At 42.9% G+C, this 18,642-nt stretch overlaps 1 protein-coding gene across 1 annotated transcript in view; it reads right to left on the bottom strand.

Annotated features, from left to right (window-relative positions):
- Window positions 1-18,642, bottom strand: part of DTWD2 (DTW motif tRNA-uridine aminocarboxypropyltransferase 2) — a 162,103-nt gene that overhangs the window by 7,153 nt on the left and 136,308 nt on the right. Inside the window, exon 7 of the transcript XR_005781261.1 lies at window positions 16,648-16,736. The gene's annotated coding sequence lies outside the window, so the exon portion shown is untranslated. The remainder of the gene's footprint in view (window positions 1-16,647; window positions 16,737-18,642) is intronic.

The following is an 18,642-nucleotide window of genomic DNA, read 5'->3' on the forward strand; positions in this document are numbered from 1 at the left end:
TCCTTTCACCGCCATGGGTAATACAACACCAGCTTTCTTTTCTCTTTCCTTCTGTTGAATGTAAATGCAGGTTAATAAGCATATGGAGTGTCTACTTTATGAAAGGCCATAGAAATTCAAAAATGAGAAAGTCCTGTTCTCAGCTTTCATGGGGCTTCTGCTCCAGGGTTATAGATGCAATAAAACAGATTAGATGTGGGATGATGAAAAAGTTCTGGAGATAAGTAGTGGTGCTGTTGCACAAGAGTATAAATATACTTTGTGCCACTGAACTGTGCGCTTAAAAATAGTAAAGATGGGGGCGCCTGGGTGGCGCAGTCGGTTAAGCGTCCGACTTCAGCCAGGTCACGATCTCGCGGTCTGTGAGTTCGAGCCCCGCGTCAGGCTCTGGGCTGATGGCTCAGAGCCTGGAGCCTGTTTCCGATTCTGTGTCTCCCTCTCTCTCTGCCCCTCCCCCGTTCATGCTCTGTCTCTCTCTGTCCCAAAGATAAATAAACGTTGAAAAAAAAAATTAAAAAAAAAAATAGTAAAGATGGTTAATTCTATGTGATGTATATTTTAACACACACAGAAAAAGAGAAGGAATAGAAACTCTTTCCTCCCCTTCTTCTGTCAGAGGTAGAATGAATCAAAATAAATCAAATGGCACCAGGACCATTCCTTGGACAAGGAAGAAGCATGAAAAGCCAGTGTGTGGGTTTCTCCCATAGGGATGCTATCAGGCCCAGGCAGGTGGTAAAGATTCAAATCTTGGGGGGACTCATTGTGGGTCATGTATCATTCTGGAGGGGAAAGTCAGAGTCATGCCAACAGGGAAATGTTCCTCCCTGGAGACATAGATGACTACATTATTATCACTGAGGAAAATTAATTAATGGTTATGAAAACCATGCTCCCTCTATAGGTGACCCAGTAAAGGCATCAACTGGGCTCTTGCTCTCCCAAAGGGGTAGGGCCCAGTCATACAGGTACCCCGTGCTCAGAAGGGTCCCTGTGTTTGGTTTAGTGCTCTGTCGTCACCATCTGGAAAATCCTGGTAGTTTTTTCAACAAGAGCTCCCACATTATCACTCTATACTAGGCTCGGCAAATGAGGTAGGTCACCAGTCCTACAGAGCAGGAAGGACACAGCCTCTTCCTCCAGAGCCTGTGTGAAGGGCAGCGAATAAGGGTAATGCTCAAAAGGATGCAGTCTAGGGGCACCTGGGTGGCTCAGTCAGTTAAGCGTCAGCTTTGGCTTAGGTTATAACCTCTCGATTCATGGGGTTAAGCCAAGCATTGGTCAGCATGGAGCTGTCAGCATGGAGCCTGCTTGGGATTCTCTCTCTCTCTCTCTCTCTCTCTCTCTCTCTCTCTCTTTCTGCCTCTCCCCCACTCATGCTCTCTCTCAAAATAAATAGAATTAAAATTAAAATAAGGATGCAGTCTAAGACATTTCTCAAATTGCAGGAAGCCAAAAGGAATTTAGGGAGAGACATCTCCCATAGAAAGGAGTTGTCCTCTTAGACCAAGGAACCCAGAGAAAGGGCTGCATGATAGAGCGTGTATGAGCACAATGTGGTGCAATATGAAACTGGTCAGGGGTAGAGGCAGGATACATAGGTCATAACTTGAAATGCCTTCCCTTGAGGAGGACAAGACAGCATTTGAGTTAACTAGAACTTTGACCTTTACAGTCTTTCTTAGAATACTCAACCCCTGAAAAAAAAAAAGGCTTATATATTAATATTAGAATGCATCACCTAAGTCTGATGGAGATGGTGGGGCAGTGGCTAGAATAGGCAAGTTGCTTTGGCTGCTTTCTTTCTGAGCTCCAGTGGAGAAAGTCATTGGTGCTGACCTCTCTATCGCCTCACACCTCAGGCGTGCAGGAGGCTTTCTGAAGTAACAGAGTCTCCCACAATGCAGGTGCCCCCGAAATTTCACGACTCACCCAACTGTACTAAAGACAGGCCCATGAGAAGAATAAAGAACCCAAGGTTACCCCCTATCCCATGTTGTGTTGAAAACCAGATTATCTCATTATTACATAATTCTTATCTCTTTCTGCACTGTTTGAAATTTTTATCATACACACACACACACACACACACACACACACACACACACACACACTGGCTTACTGTGGAATATCAACTCATTAGGACATAAACCTGATTTTTTTTTTTTTTTGCCAGTAACTATTCCCATATGTCTTATATAAGTAATGTCTTCCTTTATATTATCTTGACCTAAATCCATAAGTTTTCAGACATTCTGACTTAATACAAACAGTATCCTTTGGGTCTATAAGGCTCAGCCCTATTTAGTCTAAGATTTTAATATTGCATTGATTCCAGTCTCTTCTATCTAACCCACCCCCATCCCAAGCACATGCCACCGCTTTGACTTGACTGACCTGACACGGATGGATGGGGGCTGCGTGATCTTTTACATTTCCCCTTTCCCCCTCATATACCCACTGCTGCTTCCTTCCCTGTCAGGGTAGGGCTGAGGTGGTAAGAAAAAGAACAACAACAACAAAAAATACCCTCTTAACTGGGCCAGGTCACATTCCTGCTGTTCTCCCTCATTGTATACACACTACTGCTGGCTGGTGTGGACAGGTGGTGGCTCCAAAATGGTCCGCTCGTAAAAAGCTCACTGGCCCCATCTGATTGTCCCCAGTTCTCTGGAAAAGCAGACATCCAAAAAGGGAATAAAAGTGAAAGTCACCCTTTTTGTATTTCCCCCTTTTTTTTAAGACAAGAATTCTTCTGGAACCACCACTTGGACTGGCGAAAAGAAAGCATCTCCTCCGCAGAAAGGGAACAGAGGGAGAGCTTGTCTTTTCCTTGGGGTAGAGCTGGTTTCTGCATTTGTTTCTATCTCACACCCGAGGGGAGGTAGCTGAACCACCTATTGGCTTTGCTCTGAACCAAGAGTGTGAGATTTAGTCATTATTCTGGGACAACTGGAAGCCTGGTGGTTGTATCTGTAATACCATTATTAACATAACATAACATAACATAAAATAACATAACATAAAAATAATATATGACTTGTATGGTGATGGCAGAGGTATACATAAAGAACATTTTCATAATACAGAGAAGGGACACTTCACCAAGACCAAAAAAGGAAGGTTCAGAACAATTTGCTACAGAAGAGATGGTCTCCCCTACATCATGATTGGAAAGCCGAAACGATCCTGCTGGAAATGTACAGGTAGAGCAAAGCTTCTCAGCCTTGGTACTACTGACATTTAAGCCAGATTAATTCTTTGCTGGAGGAGGCCGTTCATGCATCCCTGGCCGCTACCCACTACATGACAGTAGCACCCTTCGCCAAGATATAATACCTCCAAATGTCTCCAGGCATTGCCAACTATCTCCCAGGAAGGTGAAATCGCCTCTGGTTGAAAACCAATGCCACTCTTACAGGAAGAGGGGACTCATGCTCAAAGGTTCAAGGTACAAAACAGATGACATTGTGAAAACTACACATAGTCCCATATTACCAGAGCATGAGGTACAGTGCAGGGCAGCAAGTGGTGGGAGGGAGGAAAAGAGAAGTATGGGAGGCTGATAATGGAGCGTCTGGTAGAACATGCACGGGCGAAGGGACATCATCTCTTTAGTGATGGCACATCTCAGAAAGAGAATGACAGAGGGGATTTGAGCTTCAGACAGGTGGTAAGAGGACAGGGGAAGAATACGACTTAAGTCAGGTGGCTCACTCGGGAGCTATGGCAGAAGTCAAGGCACAAGATGCTGGAAAGCACCTGAACTGGAGGACAGGCAGGAGGAAGAGGAACAGAATGGAATGTATACAGGAAGCCTGGGGGAATGGCCCTGCAACTCACAGCAAATGCACAAGGAGATGAACAATCACATTCTGTGTCTGGAAAGAAGAAAAAACCTGCATATGTCGAATTGGGGATGCCTTCTTTTTCTCCTTGGTTAATTTAAAATCTCAACCTATGGAGATCTCTTTCATTGGGACAGTTTTCTGGAATTCCCAAGGATGAGATGCCCTAAGATCATAAGCAACAAAGATGCTTATATTTTGATCGTTACCACCTCAAGGGACTTGTTCAACAAACAAAACACCACAAACAACACCGTTGGGCTCTGCCGGTGGTTTAGAATCCCTCTTTTCAAATACCATTGTGACATTACTCCAACATTGGCCAAATTACCAGCAAAGAGTCGCCATGGTTTTGATATCATCTCTGGCAAACTATTAAAAAGAAAACATGCGAGAGGCCAAGGTACTATAAAAAGAAGAAAGGACTCCTATCAAAGAATTTGATAAAAATGACTTTGCCTCAGGTTGCTAACTTTATCTTAGAAGAAAACATGGCTATGATTTTGATTTGATGCATTATGAATTCATTCCAATGGGAGCCTTTCCGAAAAGGAAAGCTGTGCAGCCAAAGTATAGATACAAAAGCAAAGGGGTAGTGGCTGTACAGTTGAGCACACAACAACGGCATTTTTAACATACTATATGGAGAGAATCTTTTAAAAGGAGATTTGGCTCCTGAATAAACTTTTCATGGTAAGCAATCAGGGAAGTTAAGCTCCCCGTATTAGCCTCTTTTTCTGTTCTTCTCAGTGGCCCGTATCGTTTAAACTAATAAGCAGCAGCAGTTGAAATACACAAAAAGCTCCTGATAAACAACAGCTAAGGGAGGCCAGAAAACGGGCAAAATTCAGCTCTCGTGACATAAATCTCAATGCAAATCCAAAACCTGGCATATGTGGCTACGACAGTGCCCCCAAATGACACAGAAAGGCATTCGCCTGATCTCTTAAGTATATTTTTCACGTGTTAATGTTACAAGAATGTAAAAAAGAATTCCATTTCCTGCTTGATATATTCTCTCCCAATGTCTTCCAGGTCCAAAGATTTGGAGACTCTCCAAACAACACATAATAACACAAGAGGAGGAAGGAAATGAAGGGGGGGGGGGGGGGGTAGGTAAGAGCAATTTGCATTTCTCTTGTGTTCCATACTTGTTTAACAGCCTATCATCAATATCACTACTGATTTGGTTTCAGCTAAGTTGCAAGCAAGCGTGCTGTCAGTACTAGGAAAGGTGATTTCCAGGTTAAAATAAGTAGGGGGTAGGATGACGGTATCTCCATTTTTAGGCATCCCTTGGTTAATGGCATCTGCATTTCATTCTTGGTTGCCCAGTGCAAACTGCCTCACTTCTTATGTAACATAGTCCTCATCAGTCAAGTGGGACTCAAAGCCAGCACCACTCACCCCTGTAGAAATTCCTCTAGAACAGTGCCACTTCAAGTAGAGTCACAGAGCAGTAGCATAAACATCATCTTCATGCTTGTTAGAAATTGTGAATGACAAGTTCCAGCCCAGATTTACTGAATTAATCACTCACTTTGATGCACTTTGAGCAGCACTGCCCTAGAAGCAAGCTGCCGGTCTGCAGCCTGCCTGTCCCCAGTCCACTATAGATAAATACAGACTGTGGGTGTCAGCACTTAAAGCATTCACAGACATGTGACACTCTGGCCGCATCCAAGCACATGAGTGATGGACTCATGTCCTTCAAAAGCAATGGACCAGTGTAGGGTTTCAGCATTTCTGTGGTGAGCTGTATAAGGCACAATGTGCCACCAGTCATGGATAGCAGAACCCCCCATCATCATGATGGATTAAAAAAAAGAAAATTCCTTCATCAGAGAGTCTGAAAAGTCCTACTCTAGAGCAAAGGTCAGTAAATTTTTTCCAAAAAGGACCACACAGTCCATAAAGCTTAATATCTTAAGCTCTGTAGGTCATAAAGTCTCTGTAGCAACTACTTACCTGCAATTATAAAGCAAAAGCATTAAGAAAGTGTAAGCAAATGAGCATGACTGTTCCAACAAAACTTTATCTACCAAAACAAGCGGAGGGCCAGATCTGGTCCACAGGCTGCTCTGTGCCAACTCCTCTTTAAAGGATGACTGATGACCAAATATGATGACATCAGAAGATTCTGCCGAATCTGCTTGATTTCACGCAACCCTTACTTTCAAGAACTGAGAAGATGAGACACACCACCACGATCCTCTACTTTTGTCAGTGGTTTTCCTTCCTTACAGTGACCACAGAAATAGAAATTGTACCTCCCCCTTTGTTCCTGTAACAGTGAGAAACCTGAGGACAAAGCCAAACACATCTGGTCAACCTTCAACTACCACCCTAACAAAAAAAAAGAGGATCAAAAAGGAAATGGCCGCATCACAGAAGGAAAAAGTTAAATCTCCCTTCCTCTAGTTCCGGGATCTACAAAGTATGGCCTATTGGTGAATGGCATCTGCCAAATTCAGCCTGCCACCTGTTTCTATAAATAAAGTTTTATTGGAACAAAGCCATGACCACACAATTACAAACTGTCTACAGCTGCTTTTGAAGTACAGTGGCGGGGGGAGCACCAACCTTATGTCCCACAAAGCCTAAAATATTTACTATTTGGATCTTTAAAGAAAAAAAAAATGCAGCCTCTGCTATGTTCCTCCCATGACTAGCAGCCCCTTGTTCCAGTCCAGAAAGCCTCAAGCAAGTAGGTAAGAAGACAGATATCTACAACGCCATTAGCAGGACTTCTGCCAACTACTTTCTCTGGAAAAATCTTCTTTTGCTAAACAAAGTGGCACAGTGAGAGGCTTCTTGCTGAGTTCCTCCCAAGTTTCTTGGTGGCTTTCAAGTCCCTTTTAAATAACTTCTTTTAACTATTAAAAATATACAGGCAGGGTTACTTATTGATGAAGCAGTCTATTAGTCATGTAAAGGCAGCATTAACTTGGTGCCTTTTTACATTAAACTCATACAAAGAATATTAAAAGCCTTGACAAGAAAAAAAAAAAAAAAACTTGACAAGATAGACAAAAACATCCTTGCATGTAGATCTCTGGAACATTCCCAGAGTGAGCGAACAAATGGGTTCTCTTATTTCCCAGAGAACTGGGGGCTTTGTTTTTGTCAGAACTTCAAAGAATACAAAGCATCATAAATACATGGAGCAAACTTCAACAAACAAAACCTTCCGGCCTTTGAATCCATTGTGAGTAACACACATAACATGAAGGAAAGTAGGCTGCAAGAGTCTGGGTAATAGCAGAAATTCACCAAAAAAAAAAAAAAGCGCTGTGTAACATGGTGCTAACAAAACACAGTTGTTTCACTGGTAGCCAGTTGGAAGGAAACAAGTGCCGGATCAGTTACCTAATGGTCTGTGGAGGTGCCTTATAAATACTACTAGTGCCACCTTCTGGTCCTCTGATGCTACTGCATGCCCCTTATCCCATCTTGGCCTCATTTCCCCCAAGCCACTGAATAACTGTGTCCTAGAATCATGGACTAAATAGAAAAAAAGATCTGCAGAGCTCTCTACAGATCTTCACAGATTACGGAGACCCCAGACCAACCTGCCTTCGTGCTGACGTTTAATACTGACTTTTGAGACCACAGGGTAGCTACGTTGGAAAGACCAGAATCGCTTCTGACCTTATTTTTTGGCTCCAAAAGCTTGAGAATTCTGTAAACCAGAGAGATAGGATTATACAACTAGGCTTCCACCCCCTCACAGCGCTCTTCATGCCCCAAAGATAGCCAGGCAAAGGGAAGTCATTGGACAAGTTGAAAAAGATGAGAGGTATGTTACTGTTTGGAGCCACTTTTCCCTGATAGTGAAGAAAGGGACTCTTGGGTTTGGAACCAGGTTTCTTTAGGCAGGTTACCATGCTCCTCATGAGAGCATTTTAGGAGTCAGAGGTTGGTAGGAGAAGTAGTTTCTCTCCTGTTTTATAACACTTGCTGCAGAAGTGAGTCTCAGGAAATAAACAGAGGAAGTGCCCAGAACCTGCTGGGAAAAGCCCACCTACACAACCACAGGAATAGAACCAGCCTTGCTCTTCACACACAGACATTCTCTGCCTTATTTGCCTTCATCCTCAATCACATTCTGGATACAGAGCAGGGCAAGGCCTGGCCACAAGGTTTCAAGGAGGAAGATCAGGAAGGGAAAGCTTAAAGCACGACAGGGAGGTGAGGCCCCGTGGGAAATGCATTAGGGCCTGGGGGGAAAGTGAAAGTTTCATAGTGTCTTCCTTGACTGAGATGAGAGCCTGGCCTGCCTGTGCTAAACCCTTTGCTTCTGATTTGAAAAACATTTGGCTTCCTGAAGAGTAAAAACTATTAAGGGCCTTTTCGTAATCCATCTTGCACATCTTCAGAATGGACGTCAGCAAGTCACGAAGGGAGTTTCTACCAGTCCTCCCTGGGCGGAGTGATGATGGCAATGATACAGGGCCATTGTGGCCCAGGATCCCCAAGGGGAGGGAAAGGAAGGATGTTCACAGGGATCTTCTGGGCTCTGTCAGGAAGAGGGAGAAACACATCCCTCTAAGGGAAAAAAGGCATTTGTCTCAAAGAAAAATGGCTGTACTGGGGGGAAATGTCATACTTAATGAAGCTAACCAATGGTAAAGGAAGCAAGCTGCCATCTCTTCAGAATGTTAGAAAAATAATGTTTATGTTTAGAAGATGTTATCATTTACAATTATAGCTGCCATTTGTTGATGGACACTGTTTTCCTTTAATCATAGAGGCGTTTGTTACCCCTGTTCTACAGATGATCAAACTGAGGTTCAAGAAAGTTCAGTAACTTTCCCAAGGTCAACAGGGAGTAGGCAGAAATAAACCCAGTTCTGACTCAGTCCACTCCACCCCCAGCTTCCATGATTCGAGCAGTTGGTTTGCTCTCACGAAATTAAGCCTGCACATGAGTACATGTACCGAGATTCTCACATTTTGGAAACTGAAGACTGGAAAGACAGACTTCCACGTTGACATCATAGATTGGCAGACTCACGCTTACAAACAAGTGACCCCTCCAAACTCCCAGCTGAAATGGACCAGGATGGCCGGGGCTGCCTCTACCAACAGCTCTTCCTGCAGCTGGAACCATGGTAGCTGTTTCACCTCTTGCCAAGTCAACAGCCTGAAGTGCACTGCCCATTCTCAGCCCCACATAGTCATCATCTCACTGTTAGCTTTTCTGTCTCCTGTACTTTTTATTTGGACCCTTCCAGGTCAGAAAGGGGTCTACAATTTATAGCAGGTAGATGTTTTACACTGAGCCTTGACAGGGAATTCACCAGACTCCTCCAGCAGAAGCCAGCCAGCAGGACACTCGATGATCAGGAGAGTTAGGGAATATCTCCACAATGACCTGAGAAGACACCAAAAACAGCACAGGGACCCAAAGACTGGCTATCCCATCCCGATTTCCTTAAAGTACCCTGTGCTGAAATGTACATGGCACCTCGGAACAGAAAGTGAAGAGGCAAATATTCAAAAGGAGAGAAATAACCTAACTTTGAATCTTGAATGAAATGAATATTTACCCCAAAGACCCTGAGCTAACTTAAGAGAGACTATTTCAAAACACAAGAGGGGCAACTGGGTGGCTCAGTCAGTTAAGCGTCTGACTTCAGCTCAGGTCATGATCTTATAGCTCATGAGTTCGAGCCCCATGTCAGGCTCTGTGCAGACACCTCAGAGCCTGGAGCCTGCTTCGGCTTCTGTGTCTCCCTCTCGCTCTGCCCCTCCACTGCTTGTGTTCTCTCTCTCTCTCTCTCTCTCTCTCTCTCTCAAAAAAATAAACAAACATTAAAAAATATTTAGAAAAAAAAAGAAAACAGAAGAGACAAAGTTAGCAAGATACTAAGAACTGGCAAGTTTTAGATTTATTTTTCTTGCTCCCAAATGGAATAAGGGATTGAGGAAAAGATGAGGTCACTTACGGAAAATAAAGAGTACTGGTTTGGGCGGTGGGGGGGGGGGGGGGGGTTTGCACATTTAAGTTGTAATATATAAATGTTGTCTCACCTGTGCCTGTGTATTAGTGTGTGTTTTATGTTAGATAGCCTGATTTCCTTTTTGACATGCCAATCCACACAAGGATTTCAGCAAGGCATTTTTATAAAGTCTCCCCTGGTATCTTTGTGGACAAGGTGGAGAAATGTGGGCTGGATGATAAAACACTTAGGTGAACTCTCAAGCTGCCTATATTTTGTTCCTTTCTGGACACCAAATTTTCAGGGAGACATTGACAAAGTGGATTTTCCTGTAACAAAATGGCCAGAATGACGAAGAATCTGGTAATCCGGTCCTAGGGGGGAAAGAATGTTTTATCTTAGAAAAATGAAGGCTCTGGGTGGAGGCAGGAAGGAGGTATGCATTGGTGATAGAGTGGAATGAGTGCTCTCTTGGAGGCAACCAAGGTTCAAATCATGAATCTTCCTTACTACAAAATTTTTTGTGTCCTCCACATGCACTTACCATGCTCTCTATTGTAACTCCATTTTTTGCAACAATATCTACAGGGCAGACAAAGAGCCAGGGCTAGAGAGAACTGGGTAGCACAACTAGGAAACCTGGGCAAAGGATCAGCAGCCCCAGGGAGGTGTTGCTATTCACCAAATAAGTTCCTAGTCTAGATAGGGCATTTCTGGAGTTATTCCAGATGGAAAGCAACAGAGTTCTAATCACCAAGATGCAGAGGGAATGTGGCCAATGGACAAATGGGGTGGAAATGGTAGGAGGGGTGAATCTGGAGTATGTCTGTAACCGAGAAAGATCCTTCCAAGAACTGATGGGGATGTTTGCAAACAAGGCTGAAACCCTGGATGTGGATATGACAGGAATACACCCAGAAATCAATCCCCTGCCAGCTTGGCTCGAAGGGAGGATTTCCCAAAACCTTACTGAAGGAGTGAGATGTGGAGAAAGCCCAGAAAAAGGATCTGTCTACCCCAAGGGAGATATATCTACTAGACCAGCGACGCCTGCAATTCCACTTCAGGATGATCATTCCTTTGGCTTAAATGTAAACGGTCCTTAAGTATTTCTTATCAAAATGTCAGCATTCTTGGGAGAATAATACATTAGGCATTACAGTGCATTAATAGCTTAATGAGGCTTGGTTCCAGAAGACGTACTCATTTTCAGTAGTGACAGCTAACGGGGATCCAGGCTGCAAGATCAGGTATCTTCTTTGTTTAGTTTAGATGATTGTTTGGGGGAGCCAGACGAGGGCAAGGTGCACCACCTAGGGCCAGCGGGCCTAGGCAGGCAGAGCAGGGAGGACCCCGCACATCTGGAGGCAAGGACAGGTAGAGAATGAGGACGAGCCCCAGAAACAGGAGAGGGGCAGTGGAAGGGAGGTCTGAGGGCCCCTTAGGCAAACCTCATCCACATCATAGTTCAGTCGAGGGCCAGGCCGGTCTATTGCTGCTTTATTTCACATCTCTTTGCCAACAGCAAAATAAACATGCACTGATTCAGTGAGTTCCTTCCATCATTTGAAAAAATGCTGCTTAACAGAGCAGCTGAAAGGAGACCATTTGTTCATTCATAAGGCATGATGTTGCGATGATCAGACTGGTTTATCTGAGGACCTTCCATCTAAAACGCAGACATTTGCCTTTTGCAAAATGCAAAGAGGTGATCTCTCCTCACCTTCTTTCATACTCAGAACCTACGAAAATCAGAGGGAGGGCGGGGGGATGCCCAGGAAGCCAAAAGAAATGCTCCCAAGTCAGTGCATGAAATGCATGCGTTTGAATTACGTGCCAGCATTTCAGGTCTTCCCAGCTTAGAAACAGAAACTAAGAAGGAAGCCCAGAAGTCTCTTAGAAGCAGGTACCCTGACAGTTCTCAGAAGTGACAGTTACCAGAAATAGAGACATACCACAAAATTAAGAGAGCTTAACAACTTGGGGTCATGTGCACAGAGGAAAAGATCTCTAGTTGTTTCAAAGTCCATGGGGACACAGAATGCAGAAGTTCACGGCTGAGGCAAAGTTACTGGGAAAAGAATAGAATGGGATGAAATAATTCTAGGAAGACTGACCTCGAATGAAGCCTCACGACCTTTATTGTCTGTGTCCTATATGGGCATCCTTCTAGTAAGTGAAATTGTTTAATATCTCAAATGCATCCCTACGCACTGACAGAGTTAATAAATATTACACTGCCACCGCATTCATGATTGGACTCGTGAGAGGTTAAGTCATCACCAGTAAGGTGCTGCACGAGGGAAAAACTAATGCGCAAAGGATTAATACCTCACGTAAATTCAGACATGAAGAGGCCTCAAGTATCTCCCAACAAACACAAAGACGGACAGGGGATTTACTCTAGAAATAATATGACACAAAAAGATTCCGGAAAGAACACACTGGAGAACCACCAAGCTGACATATCGGTGACGGTCCCTCAATTTTAAAGCCTAGAGGTGAGTGTGAGAGCTTGGAGATTCCTGACAGAATCGGGTAGCGGTCTTCTCGTACTAGTTCACCTGCTTAGATCTGGCCTTGACATAGGTACGCTCATACAGGTATTCCTCTCCACAGACAGCAAAGTACTACCTGTCTGACAAGAAGAGTTCATACCACACCTCTAGTGGGCTTGCATCAAAAAGACACCCTTGCTAATAGAGCACCATTTGTGAGAGGTTCACTGAGACTCCTAGGACCGAGATGGGGAGGAGACAGAATATAAAAAGCACATTTCCTATTTAGTCCACTCCATCCCAATAAACATTTTCAGAAAAGCTTATATGTGAAGAATATTAAATATGATTAGCCTTAGGCAAATCCATATGGAAACTGCAAAATCTATCAAGTACTGAAAACAGTAAGTTTTATTAACCCAGGTAGGGCTTTTACAAATATTATTTCTTTTTTAATAAACTATCCAGGGGGACAAGAAAACTACATGCTTTTAAATATGATGCATTTGGGTAGACATTTACCATTGCCTTTCCAGCTTCCATTATGCCTTCCTAGGACCTTGATTTTCAATTGAGAACTTATCCCTTGCTGTCTTTCTATCCACTGGACTCCTGAGGGTTCCACTGACCCAACGGAAATCAATGATCCAGCCTCAGTCAACCAGTGTGTAGCATTTCCCTACATCACAGTAAAGGTTCAGAGGTGGGCATGTGATCCAAATCATTTCCATCAGCATGAATGGCATAAGCTTTACAGGATCCACTGAAAAAGAGGCAGAGGGTAGTGAGGCGTAAAGCTGCAGCAAGGGGGCTGACCACAGAGGGAAGACAATCTAGAGGAAGGAAATGAGAGACGGAGAGAAACAGAGTCCTGGTGACACCGTTTAAGCCCTGTCCTCAAACAGCTGGACTCAAACCTCTCACTTTTGACAAGCATTGAATGCCCCTCTTGCTAAGCTCATCTGTGTTGGTTTTCTGTTAATACAAACTAAAATCAATGGCTGTAATGATTTCAGATAAATGAGATGCTTGTCAATAGAAATGAACATTCATGGAGCCAATATAATTGCACATCAGTTAATACTCTTCACTTATATCTCAAAATCATGTTTTCTTCTTATGCTAAACCTCAGGAATTATGAGTTCTTCCTGAAGACAGGACTCCCAGGTTTTGCAGCTGTAATCTACAGCACATTGGAATATTTCTTATTGCCTTCTTTAAAAACCTTGAAATGAGAATTTTTTTTCCACTGAATTTTCCTTTATTTTTTTTCTCACTAGAATTTCCCTCAATATTCTCTTAAAATTTCCTTAACTCTTCGTCACTGAAATCAAATATGAAACATTTCCTCTACAATAAAAACTTTCTCTGAAAATTGCAATGACTGGGGCGCGTGGGTGGCTGAGTCGGCTAAGCGTCCAACTCTTGACTTCGGCTTGGGTCGTGATCTCACGGTTCGTGAGTTTAAGCCCCACGTTGGACTCTGTGCTGACAGTGTGGAGCCTGCTTGGGATTCTGCCTCCCTCTCTCTCTACCCCTCCCCCACTTGCTCTCTTTCTCTCACTCAAAATAAATAAAAATAAACTTTAACAAAAAAAAAAAAAGAAAATTGCAATGACTGAAAACAGTGGGATTTTAACGGTGAATAATTCATAAATTATTCTTAGGGATCATTCTCAAAAATAATTATTACACTCAGCATATATAACATGAAATAATGTATAAAATGTGTGGAAATTGTTTAAAAAGTGAGTAGGGCCCCAATCCAAAACCAACCAAAAAAATTAAAAAGAAAAACTGCCTGCAAGTATAATAAACACATTTCACAAATGTCCTTACCCACTGATATGGGTCTAATGCAAAGGGTGAGTCAGCCTGAAACTCACTTCACCCTATGTCAACCTCAGAGCCAGTCCTGGGACCTACTGGCAAGGTTACTCTAATTCCCCTTGGCTCAACCCAACACAGCCGTGCTCTTATGCCCTGAAATGGAAAAAGCCTTTGAAGTAAACTCTCCAAATGGGCATAAAGTGCCTACTGAAACCAAGAAAACTTCCTCATTGTGGGGCTGACCTCGCCACTCTGCCCACACACCCCAGAGGTACGGACAGTAGCTAGAGCTGAGGAAGTGTGCCATTCAGCAGTTTTGTGCGAACAAAATTTGAGAAATGTGCACAATATGTGTGGAAGCCATTGTTCATATCTAAGCTTATTAGCTGTAAGAGTTCCTGAGAGGGAAAACGGAATCCCCTGGGAGGAGGGGAGGCATGAGGGGGCTTCCCGGAGGAGCCTTCACTGCAGGCCTCATTTCATTACAAATGACTTCACCAGAGGCCTATTGAGAGGAGGTCACAGGTATTTACCTTTCTTCACCGTCTGTTTCCATTTGTTTTATGGAGGAGAGAAAATGCCAATGCTCTCCTCATCCTTGAGCCCTCAACAAATTCATTCTGCAGATTTTTGCATGGAAGGGCAGACTTTTAAAACAACAACAACAAAATGTCATTGGAACAGACTTAAGCTTTGTTCACAGACAGACTGATTTCTTACCTGAGCCGCAGTGGATTACTTCCCCCCAAGCCCTGTCATTTCTTACAAGGGAGGCCTTGTCAGAACTTTTATGGCCTAACACATCCTTAAATACCACCCACCTCTAATAACACGGCAACACAGTTCACATAGGGGACTACACAGGACATGGGAAGAAAACAGAGTAATAGTTTACAAATGCAGTTATGGGATTATTAGGCTAATGTATGTAAAGTGAGGTATAAATAATCCAAAAGAGTGGATGTTCCAAAATCTAGCTATATTTGCCTATGTATATATGGTTAAGTATGTCTGTCAATTGGTGTATTTGTTTTCATTCAGTAAATATTAACTAAATTGCATATTTTTTTGTCAGGCACTGTGCGAGGTACTAAATACACATGCACACACACACACACACAAAAAAAAATAGAAAAGGAATATCTGCCCTCAAAAGTTTCTCCCTCTGGTAAGGAAAACAAGAAAATAGACAAAGCTCTATAAAGTTTAACTGAAGAGTGTAGAATATTAAGGAGAATGAACATATTTAGGTACAAGTGTTAACAGAACAGGTCAAATGGCTAAGTGCCAAGAAGCTTCTCAAGAAGATTCTACTTTGGTAAATCTCCAGGTACGAGGCTTGCCGTGCTCCCTGGGAAGCTCAGATATCTGATTCTGTCAGCACACTGACCATGAATCTGTCTCTGGGACATTAAGTTTTATTAACTGAGCTTAACTGGGAATTCTAATTAACAAGTTTACAGTGAAACTTGCATTGTCTTGAGTATCATGGACAGAGGGCTTGAGGAGGTGAAGAGCCACCTTACTCTGCTTCTGAAGACAGCTCTACATACACATTCTCAACCTTGATTGTATTCAGAAGAGTGTGTATTTTTTTTTAATGTTTTATTTGTTTTTAAAGAGATACAGAGAAAGAATGTGAGCAGGGGAGGGGGAGAGAGAGACACAGACACAGAATCCGAAGCAGGCTCCAGGCTCAGGGCTGGCAGCCCGATGTGGGGCTTGAACCCACAAGACATGAGATCAACACCTGGGCCAAAGTCGGACGCTCAACCGACTGAGCCACCCAGGCACCCCATAAGAATGTTTAGATAAGTAGAGTCAGAGCTAGAGAAAGTATGCAAATGTAACACGTTTGATGACTTCAGGCTATGGCGGCATGAGGAATCCATGTGCACACTGGTGAGACCTGCTGAGAATACCTGGATGGTTAACACAATAGTCACCCTCCCCCCAGCTAAGGCAATGGCATGCTTTTCCTGCTGACCAACCTACTTCCTTACCAACTCTTTTTAAAGTTTAAATATACGTGACTTTTATGTATATAACTTTTATATGGAACATATTTCTCTGACTACAGATACATTAAGAACAAAACTAAAATTACCTGTGATCTCCTAGATTTTGGGAAGCATTTCCACCCCTCCATCCTTATAACATTTGCATAGACAGACAGATGATACATGTATGTATATATTTGCACACATACACCCATCTACATATATTTACATATGTACCATGGTAAGCTAAGGGCTCTGGAATGTTTCATGTCAGCATGGTGTCATACCCCAAGATATCTCAGGTCAGCATCTAAAATAATTGACAAGTAACAAGTATTTCCAATAGTCTTCTGCTAAACAAGGAAAAAACAAAATAGGAGCATGTTTAGCAGAAATTCTTAAAAACCCTCTTACCTCATTTGATTGATTGTCTCAGTGTCTCACCACTACAATTCTCTCCCACCCCCCAAAAATTTATTCCCTTCAAAACTCACTTGGTTTTTTCAAACCAATAAACTTTCTTACTTGCTCTGTCTTCTTGGTCCTTTTGCAGTGTGAATCTGGCTATTCCCCATCAGCATCAGCACCAATCAGCATCAACTTTCCCCACTAATCTGGAAGCACAGTGAAGGAAGTGAACATGTCTTTTCTTCTTTCCAACAGGGCCCCAGTACCAAGCACAGTGTGTTTAAAACATTTGTTGATCAATGAAAACACACACACACACACACACACACACACACACACACACACGGTTTTAACAGAATTGAATCAATCCTCATATACCTTTGAATCACTTGCATTTTACATTGGGACCAATTTCCCAATCATAACAATTTCTTCCTGCAGACCCTTGTTACTGGTTGCCTAATATTCCATTACACAACTGCTCCATAATTTCATCATTTCCCAATTTGGATGTTTCCCTCTTCTCTGCATAAATAATGCATCAGTAAACATCTCTGCACAAAATCACCTCTGATTATTCCTTTAGAATGATTTTCAGCAAGTGGAATCATTGGACTTGAACATGAACTTCTTAAGGTCTCAGCACAGACCTCCAAACTGTTTCACAAAACAATTGCAATTTCAATTCCATAGCACAGGGTATTGGGGTTTTTTGTTTTTATCTTTTCAAAATTGAAATTTAAAAAACAATATATTTCTTTTGGCTATATTAATACCTTCAGTAAGACTGACTTGACCTGGGAGACAATATGCATTAAATCTTATATGTCACACAAAGTTTCCTAGGTGACCCCATGTCCTCTATTTCCAAGTTGATGCCTCACATGTTTTTGGTAACAAGGTGAAGTATAAATGAATATAGTCTCGCTAAGTTCTAGAGGAGCACCTCACTGCTGCTCCCAGGGGAAATAACTGAAGACAACCCCATGTACAATAAGAAAATGTAAGAAAAGCCCTGGAGAGGACATGGAAGGCTTTTTAGAGGAGAAAAGTGATCAAACGCTTTGAACAGAAGTTCTTCAACAGTTAGACAATGACGGTAAGTGCACATGCAAGACTGTTACATTAGTGGCCCCCAACACACCACACATCATGGTATGCAGACCCTGTACAGTCCTTTCCCATGCTGACTCTGAGCTGGGCTATGTGACCTGCTTGGGCCAAGGGATTATCAGCAAATAGGACACCGGGGAGGCTCTCCAGGCACCTGCCCATTAGGACTTGCCCACCCTCACACAAGAAGTTCAAATGAAACATCACAAACAGAGGGGCGCCTGGGTGGCTCAGTCAGTTAAGCGTCCCCTTAATCTCCACTCAGGTCATGATCTTGTGGTTCATAAGTTCAAGCCCCACATCAGACTCTTCAGTGACAGCAGAGAGCCTGATTACGATTCTGTCTCCCTCTCCCTCTGCCCCTCCCCTGTTTGTGTACACACTCTCTACATAAATAAACTTAAAAAAAAAAAAAGATCACAAAGAGAGAAGATCAGTCATCCCAACTAATCCAACTAAGGCCCCAGACACATGCGTAAGGCAATAGTGGAGCCCCTAACCCCAGTCAAGTTGCCAAACGACCACAGTCACAGGTAAAACATAAGTAAGACCAACAGAAAAACCGTGCAGATAAATCAGTGTTGCCTTCATCCATCAATCTAGGGAATGTGTTACACAGCAACTGACAACTGATCCAGCACATTCTAGGCATAAAAAACAGCATTCCTTCAACATTTACTGAGCACTTAGAGTAGTATCCTACGGCCCTAAAGGAGAGATTCATGTGTTAATTGAAAAACAAAAACAAAAACAAAAACAAACACAAAACCTATATAGTGTGACAATGGCTGTAATATTTGATAGGTGGAGCCACAAAGGAAGGGGTTCTCTACTCTACTTTGGTTAGTCAGAAATTTCACATGAACTCTGCCTTAAAAAACACGACCAGGCAGACTATGAAGAAAAAGATTCTACAGGCTGGAGGAAACAACGATGGTGTACAGATGAGAAACAAAAGAGGATGTTCAGGAACCTGCACATGATTTTCTCCAATACAAG

The sequence above is a fragment of the Herpailurus yagouaroundi genome, unplaced genomic scaffold (genome assembly GCF_014898765.1).
Source record: "Herpailurus yagouaroundi ecotype Mexico unplaced genomic scaffold, PumYag 192, whole genome shotgun sequence".
Taxonomy (NCBI): domain Eukaryota; kingdom Metazoa; phylum Chordata; class Mammalia; order Carnivora; family Felidae; genus Herpailurus; species Herpailurus yagouaroundi.